Source organism: Erpetoichthys calabaricus, chromosome 11 (genome assembly GCF_900747795.2).
Source record: "Erpetoichthys calabaricus chromosome 11, fErpCal1.3, whole genome shotgun sequence".
In the NCBI taxonomy this organism is placed as follows: domain Eukaryota; kingdom Metazoa; phylum Chordata; class Cladistia; order Polypteriformes; family Polypteridae; genus Erpetoichthys; species Erpetoichthys calabaricus.
The window spans coordinates 60,998,991-61,018,671 of record NC_041404.2 but is presented as its reverse complement, the minus strand read 5'-3'; the positions used below and the strand labels follow the sequence as shown (position 1 = coordinate 61,018,671).

General features: G+C 47.4%; 1 protein-coding gene across 2 annotated transcripts in view; it reads left to right on the top strand.

Moving 5' to 3' along the window:
- Positions 1 to 13,617: 13,617 nt before the first annotated feature.
- The window catches only part of myot (myotilin), a 114,651-nt gene continuing 108,587 nt past the window's right edge, over positions 13,618 to 19,681 (top strand). Inside the window, exon 1 of one of the 2 annotated variants that reach the window (XM_051934209.1) lies at positions 13,618 to 13,802. The gene's annotated coding sequence lies outside the window, so the exon portion shown is untranslated. The remainder of the gene's footprint in view (positions 13,803 to 19,681) is intronic. The other variant, XM_028814523.2, reaches the window with a different exon arrangement.

Genomic DNA, 19,681 nt, shown 5'->3' with positions numbered 1-19,681 from the left:
AACAACCAAAGTCGAAAGCGAGGGCACGACATCTCCACACGCCTCAAGTGTTTTGCTCGCTTCGCTCCATTAGAGCTGATCGGTTTCTTGTTGATTTGCAGCGCCGGCCATTACATTCTGAGGAGGAGGAGGAGGATTTTTTTTTTTTTTTGCAAATGTGCCCATTTCAAGTGGCCTGTCGGGTTTGTTAATGGATGTTAATGTAATTGGTACTTTAATGGAGGGATATGAACATTTCTCCTTAAGTTTTTTAATGAGGTCCTTGTCTCTTCTTGAGAGGAGAATGCAAGGAAATTGTATTTTGGGATCCGAGAAAAAATTTTCTATGGCGGTGTCTCAGGTGCCTTAGAGAACGAGGCACAAAATGTCAAGTGCTTTTACTGAAGATAAGAATCAGGGCCGTAATGACCAGCGACCCCTGCGTGCCATTAGAGACTCTGCAGTGCCCACCCGTGGTGACTGGACCGACATTCACATTCAGTAGAAGCTCAGCTCCCAAAAAAAGTGCAGCATGCAGATGGATCGTGATGGGCCTCGTGCACTCAGCACTGCCCCCTATGGTCCTGAATTGTATGTTGCAGCCTCATGTTAGGTTGGCTTCCAATTTATAATTAAACGCCAAGTACCCTTAATAGTTCTGTCCTGCATAAAACCCAACAGGGATTCCACAGGTCCATGTCCTAAGAACATAAGAAATCAGAACGATATGTGGGGACCCTTTGGTATTAACATGACCTCCTTCTTATCAAACGTCCATTTGACGCTCGTTTGTTTAACTGATAAGCTCAGCTGTCCCAACATCTCCTCCAGATTCTTCTGCACAGCTAAGATTCATACCATCGATAGGACGGTGATTTATATATTTGGTAGGGACCCCAGGAATGCACCCAGCCTCGGTCCCTCACAGAGACAAAAAGCAAACGGTAATAAAACAGAAATGGACGAATGACTTAAACAATAATCAACGACCCCACCCCAGTTATCTTCCGGCGATTATACAATAAAGACAAATTCAACAATAAAAAAAGACTAACAAAAACCCCGGATGAAGTCCATAAACGCTGATGTCATGAAATGATGGAGATGGAGAGTCCAGAGATCAGCTCGCTGTGCGTGAATATAAAGCAGCGACGTGTGGTGAGATTCATGGCTGGTGACTCCCATAGAGTGACAGTTACAGATATATGAACCCCAAAGAGTCGCTTATTCACTATTTAATTGGCAGCCAGCATGCACATTGACTACTGGTTATGCTTCATATCTCATCAGCCTTCTTTACACACACATCGGTAAGGCGCATATTTGGCTAAGAAAGAACGTTACATTTATATACATTAAAATTCAATATTTATTTATTTATACATTATCATCTTATTGTCTTATTGTATGTTAGTGTCCTCGCAGTTGTGGCACAGAAATTTCAACATGCTCTCACAGTGTATGTAACAGCAGATCTCTAATCTCTCTAAGCGGATCTTTCAAGTTTAGAAAGCTAGAAGGAAAAAGGGAAGCAGCTCCATATGTGACCAGCAGAGGGAGCCAACATCCCAAAGTTGCCTCCTGTCGTCACGCTTTACCTTCATTTAAAGAGGAGAAATCCTTCTAGGGCGGCACGGTGGCGCAGTGGGTAGCGCTGCTGCCTCGCAGTTGGGAGACCTGGGGACCTGGGTTCGCTTCCCGGGTCCTCCCTGCGTGGAGTTTGCATGTTCTCCCCGTGTCTGCGTGGGTTTCCTCCGGGCGCTCCGGTTTTCTCCCACAGTCCAAAGACATGCAGGTTAGGTGGATTGGCAATTCTAAATTGACTCTAGTGTGTGCTTGGTGTGTGGGTGTGTTTGTGTGTGTCCTGTGGTGGGTTGGCACCCTGCCCGGGATTGGTTCCTGCCTTGTGCCCTGTGTTGGCTGGGATTGGCTCCAGCAGACCCCCGTGAACCCCGTGTTCAGATTCAGCGGGTTGGAAAATGGATGGATGGATGAAATCCTTCTAATGTCTGCGGTGGACTGGCACTGCAGTTATTGGTGTTTTTGGTAAATTATGCACATTATACAACCCTTTTTTAGTATGAAAAGGTTAAGTAAGTGCTGCTATGGGAGGTTTGGAACGCGTTATGGGTATTTCCATTATTTCTTATGGGAAAAATAGTCTTGACTTACAACCAACTGGAGTTACAACCAGCTGTCGCAAACGAATTGACTTCGTAAGTCAAGGGTCCACTGTGGTGGGTTGGCACCCTGCCCGGGATTTGTTTCCTGCCTTGTGCCCTGTGTTGGCTGGGATTGGGTCCAGCAGACCCACGTGACCCTGTGTTCGGGATTCAGCGGGTTGGATAATGGATGGCTGGAAATCCTGCTAATGTGGTGTATTTTTCTGCAGCCACTAGAGGGCAGTATACTATAACTCTGAAAGTGTTAATGTCGTGGAGAGTCATTATAAGGGCAACTAGCAAAGTTTTTTTTTTTTTGTGCCACTAATGCTCTTATTCCAGGATGTCCAGAAGTAAAGGTTGGCCTTGATTTAAAAAGCCCCCCCAATTGGGTAGGTAGATGGTTTCAAGGGCTCAGTTTGCAAGATGAGGAAAGGGAAGAAGAACAGAGCTGTGAAGAGTGTGGTTTTTGACAAGGGAGCACAGGGCAGGGTTTGTGTCAGTGCCTGCGTCTGAGTAGGTGGGCCTTGACATCATTAGGTGTCTGATATTTTACCCACTGTTTCTACTTTTGTCATACGCACTTGTAATAGTTTCATGTTCATTATTAAGCCTCATTTTCTATGTTCTTTTAGTGTCCCATGTCTGTGTTAGGGTATGGAGCGCCCCCTACAGTCCAGAAAGTATTACTACAGGTATGCGACATGGATGAACACACAGCATATGTGTAATTATACACAATTTACAGACTTCAGTCAGCCGAACCCAAACATGTGCACATGGCAGGACTGGAGGGGAGCCCTAACACAAACATCTGCGGGGAGCCATTTTAGAATTGTCAATAATCCTGATTTTGGTGCAGTGCAGAAACGATGGGGCCAATTACTTTTCACATGGGTGATGGAAAGTCCTTCTTTAAAGACTGTATTGTGTGTTTGCTCAGATTACCTGCTTCTAGCATTGCATTCCATCTAAAGGTCTGAGGCCATTCATTGTGTAAGCAATGCAAAAACACAGATTAGGAAAGGGGGCAAATACTTTTTCACAGTACCGTTTTTGCACTCACCGGACTCAATTCAGATTCACCCATCACATATAACAATCAGGCTGTCAACTAGACTGTCAATGGCATTCTTTCATAGACATGACAGCACCCACAATATGCCAGGATACAATACGACCAGCAAACACAAGGGTGGCAGGTGATAAATGAGAACTTCCAGAATCTCATCACATACAGTAGTTAATTATAAATGCATTCACAGCCATTCAGTCATTTTCTTTATCTGCTTGTCCAATTCAGAGTTGTAGGGGGCCAGAGCTTATCCTGGCAGCACCCCTATATTGGGAGCCCGTTCGCCACAGGGCACACACGTGCACACACTGGTCCAATTTAGAGTCACCAGTCCATCTCAGCTGCAGGCCTTTAGGAAATGTGAAGAAAGTCAATGGAGAACATCTGCAGAGGGAGAACAATCAAACTGCACACAGATGGGACACCAGGCTGGGCTTTGAGGTGGCAGGACTAACCACTGCACCACCATACCATCCCAGTAACACCCAATCACTCTATTTTATATAGCACCTTTTTATCAAGTATCACACACAAGGCACTTTACAAAACATATGGAATATGTAACAGTGACATACAAGACAGCAATAGGCCACCATTGGTGAGGGGGGGTCACTCAAAATTTATCATCTCTGACCTCTCAGAAGTGGCACCCATTTGAGGAAACAAACCTGACATCCATCCATTGGTGTCACACTGAGTCCAAGACAATTCTTGCAGCACTTGGCATAAGGCAAGAATCGACCCTCAGGGAGATGCCATTCCTTTGCAGGGCACATCCACATACCCACCCTGACTCAAATCACCAAACATGACTAGAAATAACAAGAGGATACCTGTGTGGACACGGGGAGAACATGCAAAGCCCACAAGGACATCAAACAGGCCTTGAATTGAACTGAGGTCGCTGGAGGTGTCACATATCAGAACTAAGCCCTGTGCCACTCCACTGTCAATCGTTCAATTACTTCTTCTATTGTCATTCATGTAGACCCCACCTAACAAGGTGTGACCCACTCCTTCAGTCTTATTCAGTGTCCACACCCACTTAGTCCAGGACTGGGCTTCAGGTGGCTGGGTGCCAGGCTGGAACAGACCTTGGACAGGATGCCAGTCCATCACATGGTACGCTGACAAACTGTTTGAAGTTGACAGAAGCCACCCTTCTTTAAGATGCGATGGCACTGGAGGAATGAACAAATGCCACACAGACAGTGACTGGGCAAGGATTTGAACCCAGGACAAGACTAATCCAGATGCATCCACATATTTGATTAAGGACGGAGAGGGTGGAGTGGGCGGAGTCTATTCAGAAATTATCAGGAGCAAAGTAGGAACCAACCCTGGACAGGACTGCACACCTCTGTTTAGATCACAAGCACATGAAGTTCCTCACAAGTGAGCCTTGAACCCTCATCCTTGTGGTTTAAAGTTTCATGATTTAGTTCAGCGGTTCTCAAACTGTGGGGGGCGCCCCCCTAGTAACAAAAAGGGGGGCGCGAATGTTGCCATATGTTTTGTAATTTCTCTATTCATAGGGAAATTTTAAACTTGTAGTGGCGTATCGGCAGCAAAAAATATAGGAATACATTTTATTAGGGTTACAAAAAAACGTTAGTGGGGGCGCGATTAAAACTGTTATGAAAACTCGGGTCGCAAATACTTAAAGGTTGAGAAACGCTGATTTAGTTAAACTCGCCGAAACAAAGACGTCACACAGAATGTCAAATGCAAACACCAAGGTACCTTTTGCTTCTCAGCCCTGCTGTAGGGTGATGTCTCCCCCTGGTGGAAGACTTCAAAGTTACACGCAGCACCGGTTCTGTGTCTGATAATGTCGCCACCTATTGGTAGATGTTAGTATTATATGCTACTGCTATATCTGTTGCCGACAGTGTCTAGTATCACATGCACCACTGGCACTATGACTTTTATTGTCACCCCCTGGTGGCAGACTTTAGTATCACATGCAGGATTAGTCTGGCTACCACTATTACTGCTCTATATCTGTGTCTGTCTCCCCCTGGTGGCAGGTCCCAAGTTGCTTATAGGAATGTTCCCAGGTTGTCGTTGTTCACCCCTGTTGGCGGGCATTGTCCTGAATGTGGTATCTTGTCCTATATCGGTTGATGTCACCCACTAGTGGCAGGGCTCAGTAACACCTGTGTGTGGTCCCTCAGTAGCTCGTATCAATGTTGCAAGCCCCCACCAAGTGGCAGATCTCAGTTTGACTCCTATGTCAATTGCTGGTTCCCTCTATTGGCAGAAGTTAGTAGTTAGTAACACATGTCTGTTCATGTCACCTCTTAGTGGCAGACATCAGTGTCACATGCAGAAGTGAGCCTATTTTGGTTGTTGGTATCCCCTAGTGGCAAATCTCATTATAACATGCATGACTGTTCAATTGTGTATCTCTGTCGCCCTCTAGTGGCAGAGGTCAGTATCTTATGTCTCTTGATGTTTCCCCCTAGTGGTGCTCATGAGTGTCACAAGCATCAGTGAGCCTGTTTTTGTTGCTGCTATCTCCAAGCAGCAGGTCTACATTTGGCATACCAGACTTGTCCTGTGCCTGTTGATGTCACAAACAATCCCACCTCAACTCACGCAGGCCTCAGTAACACCTTCTGGACATGTTCTGCGTTTGTTGCAGACACCCCCTGGTGGCAGGTCATGAGTTGCTTACAGTATATGACTGTACTCAGGTTGTTGCTCCCACGCCCTCTATTGGCAAGTCTCAGTATGACATGCAGGTCTTGTCCTGTGTCTGTTACTGTCACCCACTAGTGGTACTCTTCAATGTCACATGCAGGAATGAGCCAGTTTTTGTGGCTACTGTCCCCCAGTGGTAAATCTCAGGATGACACACCAGACCTGTCACCCCCTTGTAGTAGATGAGAATAGCATATGTTTCTTATTGTCACCCGAAGTGGAAGGCATCAGTGTCACATAAAGGAATGAGCCCATTTTTGTTGTTACAATCTCCCAGTGGAAGACTTTAGAGTCTGATGCAGGACTTGTCACCCCCTAGTGGTAGACCTCATAACACATGTCTATTAATGTCACCCATAGTGGCAGGTATCAGTGTCACATATAAGAATGAGCTAGTTTTGTTGCTGCTCTCCCCTAGTGGCAAGACTCAGGATGAGACACATGACTTGTCACCCTCTAGTGGCAAACTAGAGTAACACATGTCACCCATGGTGGCAGGCATCAGTGTCACAGGCAGGAATGAACTATTTTTTTTGCTGCTGTCCCCTACTGACAGACCTCAGTAACTGATGCAGGACTTGTCAACCCCTAGAGGCAGACCTCAGTAAGGCGTGTCTCATAGTGTCATCTGTAATGGCAGACATCAGTGTCACATGCAAGAATGAGCATGTTTCTGTCGCTGCTGTCCCCTAGTGGCAGACCTCAGTAATTCATGCAGGACTAGACTTAACTGTACCAGTATATCCTGTTGCTGTTGCTGTCACCCCCTAGTGGCAGGTCTCTCAGCTTGATGTGAGTGACAGAGCCTGTGTCTCGTTCTCTTGTCCCAGCTCGGTGGGTCAATTTAAAATGGGCTTCTCTTTGTCTCTGTAAGCCTATTGTGACGGTGCGGGTCGGCTCCTTGCTCCCTCTTCGCTTTTGGGAGCCTCTTGAACCCGACACTGTCAGATGAGCGTGGCAGATGGGGACAAAACCCAAATGAAGCAAGGGGAAGGTGCAAAGTGCTCAGTAATTTTATTATAAAAAAAAAGAATCCAAATAGTGTCCAAAGTGCAGCGCTCAGAAAGGTTCAATAAATAAATAATCCATAAAATGAGTGTACAGTGGAGATTAATATTCAATAAATAAGTAATCCATTAAAATGAGGTGAAAATTCAGGGAATAAAGTATTTAAAATTCTCATCCCCGGTGCTTCCCTTTTTAAAACTGACGCCTCTCTGGCTGGACCTTACAGCACAGAGAGATGTCCACCTATAGGCACAGACATCCTTCAAAACTGGTCCGTGCCCACCGCTACCAATCCACGATGTTCCACGGGTTATCCACTGGACCCAGTAGCGTAGCGTGGGTGTCAGCCGCCCCCTTATTTAGGTATGGTTCAAATTTTTACAAGATATTATTATTTATTGTGAAATTTTGCCGCCCCCTAAAAGTGCCGCCTGGGGCAGGCCGCCCCCACAACGCTACGCCACTGACTGGACCCTGCTCCCGTGCCCTCCGCTACCAGTCACAGGCTCCACCTGGCGGGAGGATCCTCCTGAGTGTAACGCTGACTACCAAGCGCTGGCCACGCGCTACCTGCTGGGGCACCATTCCTGGCCACCTGCTGCCCCTCTGAGCTCCTGCCTTCTCTCTGTCCTTTAACCTCCACTCTCTTTTGTCCCGTTCTTCTTTCCTCTTCTTGCGCTCCCCTTCATAGATGTTGCAGATGCGGCCGCCTGATCGACAGCCCCGGGCTGATGATAAGGCAATCAGAGTGCCCGCATGTCCTGGCAGGGCAACACATGGACGGCTGACCGCCTTGCACCAACCTGGAGATGACGGGGGGCTCTTTGGCAGACCGCTTGCACCTGCTCCCACTCCCCAGCGTGAGTGCATTCATTATTTTTGTATTAATTAAAACGGACCCCTCTTTTTGAGCTACGGACCCACTATACCACATACCTCCCCCTTTAAGCCACCAGTTGCACGGGAAAGCTCCACGCCTCTTCCAATCCAGTGCAACAGGTGGCTCAGGTCTGACACCGCACTAAAATCAAATCAATAAAAGCACCACAACCAGCCCACCCTAAAACCAACCCAAGCCCCCTTGTAAAACCAGGACATTCAAAGATATGTAAAACCAATCAAGTAATCAGTCCATTAAAAAGTTCAGTTCCAGTTTGGGTTCCGCGGGTTCTTGAGAACAGTCAGGCACCTATCCCGCTTGCTGTTCTGTCTCCTGTGCCAGCTCATCCCACCGCTGCCTCCATTTGTGACGGTGCGGGTTGGCTCCTTGCTCCCTCATCGCTTTTTTCTTGAATCCAACACCATCAGTACCGTAACCGAGATGAGCATGGCAGTTGAGGACCAAAGACACCTGAAGCAAGGAGAAGGTGCTGACAGTGTCAGGTTCAAGAAAAAGCAAAGAGGGAGCAAGGAGCCAACCCGCACCGTCACACCGCCATCTCTCACAGAATCCTTAAAGTGTCATTAAAGGCTGCAAACCCCTTTGAAGGAGCAGCAGGCCACACAGGTCATCTGTGTTACAAAGGCTGGTGTCCTGTAATGGAGGTCTTACGGGGAGTCCTGCTCAGAGGATCTGACTGGAGCCCCAAGAGTGGGTAGCCAGGCACATACAGTGGGCAAGAGGTATGCCAGGATTGTGGGACTGCGTACCCCCTGTGCACATAGAAGGCGGAGGGGCTAATTCAAGGCATTGCTCCTTCTGTAGTGGCCATCCATCCATCCATCCATTATTAAGCCTGTTGCATTCAGTTGATGGTGGGTGGGCACAGCCAATTCAGACATTACGATTTCTCTTTGTCCCTTTCTGCCCGTTGCCCCTCCCAGTGTACCCCTTTAATTTGGAATTATTTTTACTCTTAGCAGTGTATGGTCTATTAAAAAAGAAAATTAAATAAAAACAAAAACTGCCGAGGCAGAGGCTTCCTGAAGTACCCATCCTGGCATTTGGAGGTGGACCCTATGGCTGAAACCTTAGCCTGGCGGTACTGGGTTACAAGGGCAGGACCCATGCAGGGTCAGCAGCTATTCTGAGCCACAGCACAGCTGCACAGAGAGGCTCCATTTTGTTCCAGAATGCACATTCCTTTGGACAGGAGGCCCACCAAGGGGGGCAGCAAAGGCTGGAGAATTGTGAGGGCAGGTTAGCTTTACTATACTGTGCCAACCTGTCATGTAGCCAGCCCAGCGTGAAAAACCCTAGAGAGCTGGTCAGGGCAGAGGGGTTTAGCCGTTGGGTTGCTGACACACTGCCAGGCTCTCACCACAGTGGGCCCTATTAAAGAGCTGCATGGACATTTAGGACACAGCACTCCCAGGAACCAGCAGGATGTGCCATCTTCTGGAGGGCACAGTGAATTGGCAGTAGGGCTCACAATCAAAAGTGGCCACCAGAAGGGTTCTGTCAGTCGGTGGGAGATGAAGAACAAATGCTGACATAAAATAATGGAGTTAGGAGTGACGAGGCTAATGGTGGGTGGGGTACCAGGGGTCACTATGTTTGACCGCCATAAGTGGTGCTGGACAGTAATAAACTCAAACAAATAGAAGAAGTTTTGAAGAACACTGATGTGCCTTCTACCTCGGGGACCTCAGGCCTGTCGCGGAGCCACCTGGAGGCGGGGCCATGGGCGGAGTCTAAGTCAGGGAGCGATATCGTCACGTTTAAATCACTGAGCGGCAGATTCTGTGAAATGGTCCCCAATTCCTACATGTGACAAGGGACAAACGCATGACGAGTGTTGCGGATCACATGTGGCACACCGAGAGTTGGGGGTCATTTTCATTGCTATTTTACTTCCCGTCTTCTGACCCGGCCGAGTATCTAGTCATTCATCTGCCAAGCATCAGGTGCAAGATAGGAAGTGAGAAGTCAGGGACACACCTGCGCCCGCATGGGGGCCAGTTTGCAGTTCTCTTTTAAGGACCCCATTATTTTGGAAAGCAATTTAAAGGGAGGATGAACTGAAAGACCCCTCTGTTTTGAAGCAGTTGTCCTCATTAGCATGAGTCCCGTCATCTACCTCTGTAACTTTGACTGTTGAACAAACTGGACATTTATGAATATTAATGAGCGTTCCTGCCCAATCCAGGTGGTTTGGCACATGTTGCCAACCTGCGGTGTTGAATGCCTGAGGTCAAAGTTCAGATCTCTTTTAACGCCTTCCTTTGGTGCTTATGCTGTATGACCATACATTGATAGATCTCCACATTGTTTATTGCATTATTGGACTGAGGTTTTATCATCGCTGGTGCAGGTAAAGACAGGGTATGAAGCACAGACCTCCAGGAGAGGCTTGGAGTAGAGCTGCTGACCCTTCACGTCGAGAGGAAGACCCCGGTAAAGACCCAGGGCCCGCTGGGAGGATTGCATCTCTCAGATGACCTGAAAACACTTTGGGATCCCACAGTTTGAATTGGCAAGTGTGGCTGAGGAAAGAGACTTATGGAGCTTACTGAGAAGCCTGTAGCCCCCTCCCCCCCTCCCCGCCCACCAAATATGGTCTCAGGTGAGCAGTGGAAAACAAATGGTAGCCTAACACATTGCCTCTGCCTCACCACCCTCAGGAGAGGTTTACTGGAGACCATCCACAAGTGGCTCCATCTGCTTCATCCACTTCCTGATTATTCAAGCCGCTGCCCCCACCAAACCACCACATTCACTTGTGGTCAGAAGCAACACCAAGCCAAGCAAGAAACCTTTTAGGGCCACAAACTCCATCAAGGCCAGTAGATTTAAGTAGACGAGCAACTCTCGTAAGTGTGGCTCTTTAAGTACACAGTCATCTCACACACACACACACACACACACTGCACGGCTACTCATGGCTCCACCCCTTTTAACAACACATGTCTCTTTTTCCTTTTTCTCTCTCCCTCTGTCAACTCTTTCTCTCTCTCTCTCTCCCCTAGGCTCCACCCTTTCTGACAGTCTCTCTCTGTTTCTCTCTCACTCCCTCTTTCTCAAGCTTCACCCCATTCTGGCAGTGTCTGTCTGTCTCTCTCTCTCTCTTTCTCTTTCCCTCTCTCAGTCGCTCTCCCACCCCTAGGCTCCTCCCCTCCTGACTCTTTCTTTCTTCTCTCCACGAGACTCCACCCCTTTTGATGTCATTTCTCTCTCTTTCTCTTTCTCTCTCTCTCTCTGTCTGTCTCTGTCTCTCTCTCCCACTCTTTCTTTCCAAGTCCTCACCCCTTCTGCCAACATCTTTCTCTCTCTCTCTCTCTCTCTCTCCACTCTTCCTCTCTCTCCTCTAAGCTCCTCCCCTTCTGACAGTGTCTCTCCATCTCTCTTGCTCTCGATCTCTCTCTCCCTCTTTCTCTTTCCCAGGCCCCACCCCTTCTGACAGTGTCTTTCTGTCTTTCTATCTCTCTCTCTCTCTCCTCATCTCCCCGTCTCTCTCTTTCTCACTCACCCCAGGCTCCACCCCTTCTGAATGCATTTCTCTCTCTCTCTCTCTCCCTTTCTCCCTCTCCTTTTCCCTGCCTCTTTCTCAATCTACCCTAAGCTCCTCCTCTTCTGACAGAGTTTATCACTCTTGCTCCCATAGGCCCTGCTTCTCCTGACTCTCTATCTTTCTCTCTCTCTATCTATCTCTCATTCGCTTACCCTCCCCTAGTCTCCTCCCCTCCTGACCCTTTCTCTCTTCCTTCTCTCCTCAAGACTCCACCCCTTCTGAAGGCATCTTTCGCTCTCTCTTTCTCTCTCTCTCTCTATCTATCTCTCATTCGCTCTCCCACCGCTAGGCTCCTCCCCTCCTGACTCTTTCTCTTTTTCTTCTCTCCATGAGACTCCACCCCTTTTGATGTCATTTCTCTCTCTCTCTGTCTGTCTCTGTCTCTCTCCCACTCTTTCTTTCTCAGTCTCCACCCCTTCTGACACTGTCTCTTTCTCGCTCTTTCTCCCCCCTTCTCCCTCTCTCTCCTCTAAGCTCCTCCCCTTCTGACAGTGTCTCTCCATCTCTCTTGCTCTCAATCTCTCTCTCCCTCTTTCTCTTTCCCAGGCCCCACCCCTTCTGACAGTGTCTTTCTGTCTTTCTATCTCTCTCTCTCTCTCCCCGCCTCCCTGTCTCTCTCACTTTCTCACTCACCCCAGGCTCCACCCCTTCTGAATGCATTTGTCTCTCTCTCTATCCCTTTCTCTCTCTCCTTTTCCCTGCCTCTTTCTCACTCTATCCTAAGCTCCTCCCCTTCTAACAGTGTCTACCCTGCTTCTTCTGACTCTCTCTCTATCTATCTCTCATTTGCTCACCCTCAGCTAGGCTCCTCCTCTCCTGACTCTTTCTCTCTTTCTTCTCTCCACGAGACTCCACCCCTTTTGATGTCATCTCTCTCTCACTGGGATGTTGAATGCCAGCTGCAGCACCAGTGCAGGAAGGAAGACAGCTGAGAGAAGAAAGGCCCACTTTAGTCTCACTAGTTGGCATTTGCGTGATTGTGGCAGGCTTGCCGTTTTCATTGGCTCCTCTGCAGCTGGCACTGAAGCTGCTCACCTGAATGAAGGGAATGGCAGCTCCTACTTTTTGTGACTCAGCACTGATGTATCCCCTGGCTAATGCAAGAGTCTGTGTCATTATGGGTTTACAGGCTAATTATTGTCACCTGCACTGAGTACAGCGAAATTTTTACTTGCATGTGCCATCACAATAAATTGACATTCTCAAATTCATTCAGTCCAGGTCAGGGTTTCAGTTTCAAGGAAGAAGCAAAGCCTGGCCGGGGTGCCAGTCTGTCACCGGGCCCACTCCCCCTCACACATGCAGGACTCATTTTGAGTTTTCTATGACCCTTACAGGTATATGCCTGTCACACAGGATTCTATATGTCTACTCACTGGTGCCCCCTGGAGTATGAACAGAGTTATAAAACAACATTTTATCCAATTCAGGGTCATAGCAGCCGCACTTTATATCAGCAGGTTTAGTTTCAAGGAAGGAGCCAACCTTGGACTGCATGCCAGCCATCACGGGGTTCTCTCCATGATTCATCCATGTCATCCATGATTCTTACATATAAGTCGCATACGACTCCCAAAGTCTTGTCACTGATGCCACCTGGAGTGTGTCCCTGAATGTATAAAATCACATTTTCAAATCCAGCCATTACAGTGCCCAGTCTCAGACACTCCACATTGGAGCCCGTTTTAGAATTGTCATTAAAGCCAACACACGTGTCACCCAGGGCTCTACATGTCTACTGCTTGGTGCCACCTAGTGTGTGTCTCTGGATTTGTATTCAAAACAATTTTTATTGGGTCACCTCATATTATAATCGCTGCCAGGAGGATGGGTACACTTGGTCGCCACAAAGTCAGTTTTAGAGTTTACTTGTTGTCAGTCAGCGATGCCCATCTTGTGTTTTCAGTTCTTCTTCCTTTTGTTTTTGGGTAATCCGAATGCCGAGGAACAAGAGAGTACAAAGGCCTGGGATTGGGCAGCAGAAACGGACACTGGGGGTGGGGAGGGGCATGAAAAACTCTGGATGAGGATGAAAATGCAGTGTCACAGAATGTCACCTCTTGGTGGGGGGCTCCTGCATCTCCTACTCCTCCTCCTCCTCCTCCTCCTCCTTGGCTGTTTGCGAGGGCAGCGCTCGTCTATATTTGAGACTTGAGTGTGTCTCTTTACTTGTCGTGGTGTCAGCTGATGGCTCAAAAAACAGAAACCTGAAGCCAGCCTGCGCTCACTTCCTCAGCTCACTAGAGCGACATCTGGTGCCCCCCAGCCTCAGCCAAGTGATTCCCACCCAGCTCATGACGTCTGGCCGCGTGGAAGGGAACTGTTCTCACGGGCACCATCAACTTCAACGGGCCTGGGGAAGATCAGGGGGTGTCAGACTCGCCTCGGGGGCTACCTGATGGACAAGAGAGAAGCAAACTGGTAAGGAGGAGTGTCTGGGGGGACGAGGGGAGGCCGTCAACCTAGGAGTGTGCATGCCCGAGTCAGAGGGGAGGGCATCTGAGGGCCATACAATCTGTGGTGTTTAAATAGAAATTCAATTTACAGTTCCAACTATTACCAGGAAAGAAACTCCGAGGTCCAATTTAAGATCAGCCAGAAGCCCCCCTAGCTGGATGAAGTGGGATAGTTGAAGAACGGACAAATGGCCGGAATAATGAAAGCAAAGCATATCTGTGAATATTAAATCATCCAGAAGTGATCAGAGTAGAACAGAATGGAATGGAATACAACAGAACTCTAGGCAAGGATGGCATGCTGGCACATGTGGCTGGCACAACTCCTCATCATCCTGCTCACTATCTGGGTGCAGTTGGTATTGTCTCCCCAAGAGTTTTCTGATAGTTTAATCATCCACAACTAATAAAAATTATATGAATAGAACAGAATGCAATACATAGGTCTTTATGCAGGGATGGCATGTTGTCACATTGGGTGGCACAACTCCTAATAGGCCCGTTTGCTTCCTTTGTTTAATTGGTCTCCCTATGCCCCATGGGATCAGTGATAGAAGATTTGGTAATTATTAAAATCAAAATGAATAGAATAGAATAGATCAGAATAGAATGGAACTTTATGCAGGGATGGCATGTTGGCATATTGGCTGGCAACACTTCTAATTGATCATTATCTCGGTGTAATCTGTCTTAACCCCCTCTGCCCAATGGGTCTTGTGATCATTAAACCATTCAGTAATTATAAAAAAATAAAATGAAGAGCATAGAATAGAACTTAATGGAGGTGTTAAAGTAAATATCTATCTATCTATCTATCTATCTATCTATCTATCTATCTATCTATCTATCTATCTATCTATCTATCTATCTATCTATCTATCTATTCCATGTTGGCATATAGGATTGTAAAACACCAACACAGCTTGATTGTTATCTTTGTGAAATTGACATTATCTCTCTAATATTAGGGTTTGGGAAACATATCAATACAAAGAGTATACAAATTAAAACTTAGAAAAAGAGTAGAATGTTATACAGGAATGGCATGTTGGCACAATGGCTGGCACAATTCTTAATCTTCCTGTTCACTATCTGTGTACAATTTGCAATTTTCTTCTATGCCCCATGACTTCTGTAATAATTAAATCATCCACAAATGATTAAGTAAAATTAATAGAATAGAACAGAATATACTGTAATACAATACACTGAATGTTCTGCAAGGATGGCATGGTGACTCATAAGCTGACACAAGTTCTAATTAAACTGCCCATTATCTCTGTTTCTCCCTATACCCCATGGGTTCTGTGATAATTAAATCATCAGGTGATTATTAAAATTGAGATGAACAGAATAGAATGGAATAGAATAGAACTTTATGCATCGATGGCATGTTGGCATGCTAGCTGGCACAAGATCTAATTGGCCTGGTCACTGTCTCTATGAAATTTACACTGTCTCTGCACAGTGGCGGAGTGGGTAGCGCTGCTGCCTCGCAGTTAAGCGACCCGGGTTCGCTTCCCGGGTCCTCCCTGCATGGAGTTTGCATGTTCTCCCCATGTCTGCATGGGTTTCCTCCCACAGTCCAAAGACATGTAGGTTAGGTGCATCGGCGGTACTAAATTGTCAATAGTGTGTGTGTGTGTGTGCCCTGTGGTGGGCTGGCGCCCTGCCCGGGGTTTGTTTCTTGCCTTGTGCCCTGTGTTGGCTGGGATTGGCTCCAGCAGACCCCTGTGACCCTGTAGCTAGGATATAGCAGGTTGAATAATGGATGGATGGATGGATGGGTATTATGCAGAGATGGCATGTTGGCACATTGCTTGACAAAATTCCAAAACTGATCTGCTCACTATCTCTGTGTAATTTGCACTGTCTACCTACTATGATAATAATCATGATTTACATAGATAGATAGCTAGAGAGATATGAAAGACACTATATAATACATAGATAGATTTATGAAAGGCACTATATGATAGATAGATAGATAGATAGATAGATAGATAGATAGATAGATAGATAGATAGATAGATAGATAGATAGATAGATAGATAGACTGATGTGAAAGGCACTATATAATAGAGAGCTAGATAGGCACTTTTTGATAGATGGTTAGATATAAAAGTCACTACAGTATATAATAGCTGGATTTATGTCATGTATGTTATGTATGGTGTCAGTGAGTTATATGATGGTTAGCACAACCAAGTAACAATTTAACTCAGCATCGCACACAGGACAATTACGACCATATAACATAATATAATATTTCATCTCATGAAACTGCTTTTACATCATAATAATATAATATAATATAGGGTGGCACAGTGGTGCAGTGGGTAGCGCTGCTGCTTCACAGTTAGGAGACCCAGGTTCGATTCTAAATTGTCCCTAGTGTGTGCTTGGTGTGTGGGTGTGTGTGCCCTGTGGTGGGCTGGCGCCCTGCCCAGGGTTTGTTTCCTGCCTTGCGCCCTATGTTGGCTGGGATTGGCTCCAGCAGACCTGCACTGCAGCCTCACAAAGGGCAGCCCAGGGTTTACGTCCTCGGTTCTTCCTATGTGGAGTTTGCGTGTTCTCCCTGTGCCCACATGGGTTTCTTCCCACAGTCCAAAGACGTGTACATTAGGTGGGCTTGCGATGCTAAATGTGCCCGTGTGTGTGTGTTGTGTTTGCCATGTGATGGACTGGCACCGTTTCCAGGTTTTCTTCCTCCCGTCTGCCTGAAGCTTGCTAGGATGGGCTCCATCTTCCCTGTGACTGGATAACTGGGTTTAGAATATGGATGACTAATATGTAGAGACACAATGGCTCAGTGCTTAGCTTGGAAGCCTCCAGTTTTCCACCTCTCAACAACATTTTTGTTTGTTGGTTCGCCGTGTGTATAACCGGATGGCTATTTCAGGGTGGGTTCTTCCGGCCTTCCACTTTGATGCTGCTAAGACAGGCTTTGGCTCCCTGTGACCCTCAATCAGGACTGGTGTGTTTCGTGATTGGATGTATAAATATGACTTTTATGTTTGCTAATTCTAATAATGGGTAGCAGTGGGGGACCCCATCTTGGATGGCATGTCAGTCCTCTACTGGGCATATGCGTTGTTGGTTTCAGGGTGTGAGGGGCTGTGGGCTGTAGGGGACCCCAATAAACTTCCAGGAAAGCCTAATAAAATAATAATAATAATAAAAGAGCAAAAAAAATAAACTGAAATTGCTGAAAATCGGTCTACAGCCGCAGGGTCAGTTCTAAGGTCTGTTTTAAATCGCCCCACTTCATCGTCATTCAATACGTGTCACATACGGCTGACAATGACTGTTTGCTTTTTCAAAAACCCCTTTCAGGTGCGTGTCATGCCCAGATTGCATATCGCCATATATCTTCAAGCTGGATTACGTGTTTGCCTGGCATCATGTCTGGAATGCAGATGGATCACATGGATGAACCACATACACATTTAGTGATGTGACCACAAGGGGGTACCACTGAACCCCAAACCCAAGGCACAGTAATTCAGCACACATTCTTAGAGTAAAACAAAGGATTTTTATTGTTCCAAGCATCTCTTCACTATCCTCTCCATCCACAATAACAAGATAAGTTAAACAACAATAAACGATTCTTCTCGCTCCTTCCTCCTGCTGAGTGTTGCCCGCTGCCTCCCGACTGCCTCATTGATGCCATTGAGGCTCCTTTCAAGCCAAACTCAGGAATGCTTCCAGTGCAATGCCATGTCTTCCCACCAGCACCCTCTATTGATACCCAGGGACCCCAACAGGGCTGAACTTCCGGACTCCAACTCCCATGCACCCCTGCAGGTGTCCCGACTGGGTTGCCATACAAGGACCACTGCCACCTGGTGTGCACCACATAGAACTGCTCCCGACTCTCACCTTCCACTGGTCCATCCATTATATCATGCCAGCCGGACACAAAGTTTTTTCTCCATCCCACCGGCCACTCTAGCTGTCATTCGACTCTGTCCTCCCATCCTCGTCTCCAGCCAAAGAACCCGTTCTCCTCCTAGAGGGGTCTCTCGCATTTATCAGTGGGCCGCAGCAGCTCACCTGTAGTTAGAAAAGGGGATGGGCTGCACGAGATGACCCAGAAAGAAAAAGTGAAACGAAGGGGACATGCCAGACCGCCACAAAGACCTCGAGTCTTTGACAAGGACATCAGAGACGTGACAGCCTCACCATGAACGAGCTGGTAACTCGACTTCAGCCACTCAGCTCACTTTGAAAAGCTGCAGTGGCACCAGGGCTGCCCACCCTTGTACTGCCATCACCCGACTTCTGTCTTTCCTAAGCCAAGTGTGCAGCGAGCAGCTTTTCTTGTCATCAGATGTACCCGTAGTGTCACTTTGTGCATTTCCAGTTATTGTGTATGGCTAATTAAAATAACGTGTGTGTAATCAAAATGCCATGTACAGGTTTGCTTCTGAAACGGCTTTGATTTTGGGTGGCACTTTAAAAGCCACGCAGGCAGTGCCATGGCACCAGCAGCCATAAATGGAAGTCTAGAATGAAGCCCCCTTGTCAGGACTGCAGTAGAAGCACAAGGAGCAAAAGCCCGTGGTCTGTGTTAAGTTTGAGAACCCCTGGTTTAGTTTCTCCGCCTTTTTTGGTGTCGTCACCCACTTTTTCCCCCTATTTAGGACCCCCTGGGTGAATCCAGCACGATCGTCAAAGGGGGGGGGTGATCAAGTGCGATTGTTGGAACAGTGACCCACCGCGACTCCCTACCATTATACACGATAGCAGCCTGCTGGTGGCAGCCTATATCCCACTTCACAGTGGTGGAGAACCCCCTGGCGCCCCCCTGTGGCTGCGGGTTTTTGCTTCACCCACTTTCCCAGTCAGTCGGCCATTTTCTCTCTAATTCATCTCCTTGTTTAAATAATTCAGCGTTTTTTAGAATAAAATGGCCATGTGAGTATCGCGTTCATAACAAACTTATTATTATAACATTATAACATTTACACCAATCAGCCCAAACATTCAACGCACTGCCAGGTGACACGAGTGACCAATGGCACCAGTCAAGGGGTGGCACATGTCAGTTCATCATCAGGGCTGTCCATCGATCTGACGACAATGACGCCGTCCATCCATTTGTCCATCTCTGTGTGTGCTGGTGGGAGAAGCAGGCCAGTTCAGGAAAGACAGATCTGGGGTGCACGATGGGCAAGGGAATTGCCCCCCCCTTCCAGGTGCAGTGGGTTGGTTTCATTGGTGATGCCTCGCCATTCTCATCTCTTCCTGTGTCCATTGTTGTTCAAAATGATGGACTCCTTCATTTATCGCTCGTCTCCAAAGTGTGTGGTTCTCGGCAAGTGCCTCAAGCTGCACATGTGGAATGGAGCAGTCCTTGAGAGAACGTTTCAGGTGGTCCACCTTGAGGTCGGGATCCTCACCATACAGGATCATCCAGGGAAGCCGAGACTCGTCCATTCGGACAACGTGCCTGGTCCAGAGGAGGACACAGTTGAGCAGCATGGCCTTCGATGCTTTTGGATGAGCAGCATTCCAGAATCTTAGTGCGTGGAACCCCGTCCTGCCAAGTGATGCCCAGGATCTTCTGAAGGCAGTAGGTGTGGAACGCTTCTAGTGTGTGGTAGGGAATCCAGGACTCGCACCCATAGAGGAGTGTTGATACACACACCGCGTGATTTACAGTAGCACAGCCTTGGATGCCATGTGGAGATTTCGGTAACAGAAGACACTCACATGGGCGGCTGAATGCAGAGGAGGCTACTCGGAGGTGCTTCCCAATTTCTTTACTCACACACTGGAAATTACACTTCCAAGGTAGTGGGAGGATGGTGTGTTTGTGGTAAAGTGAGGTCCGCG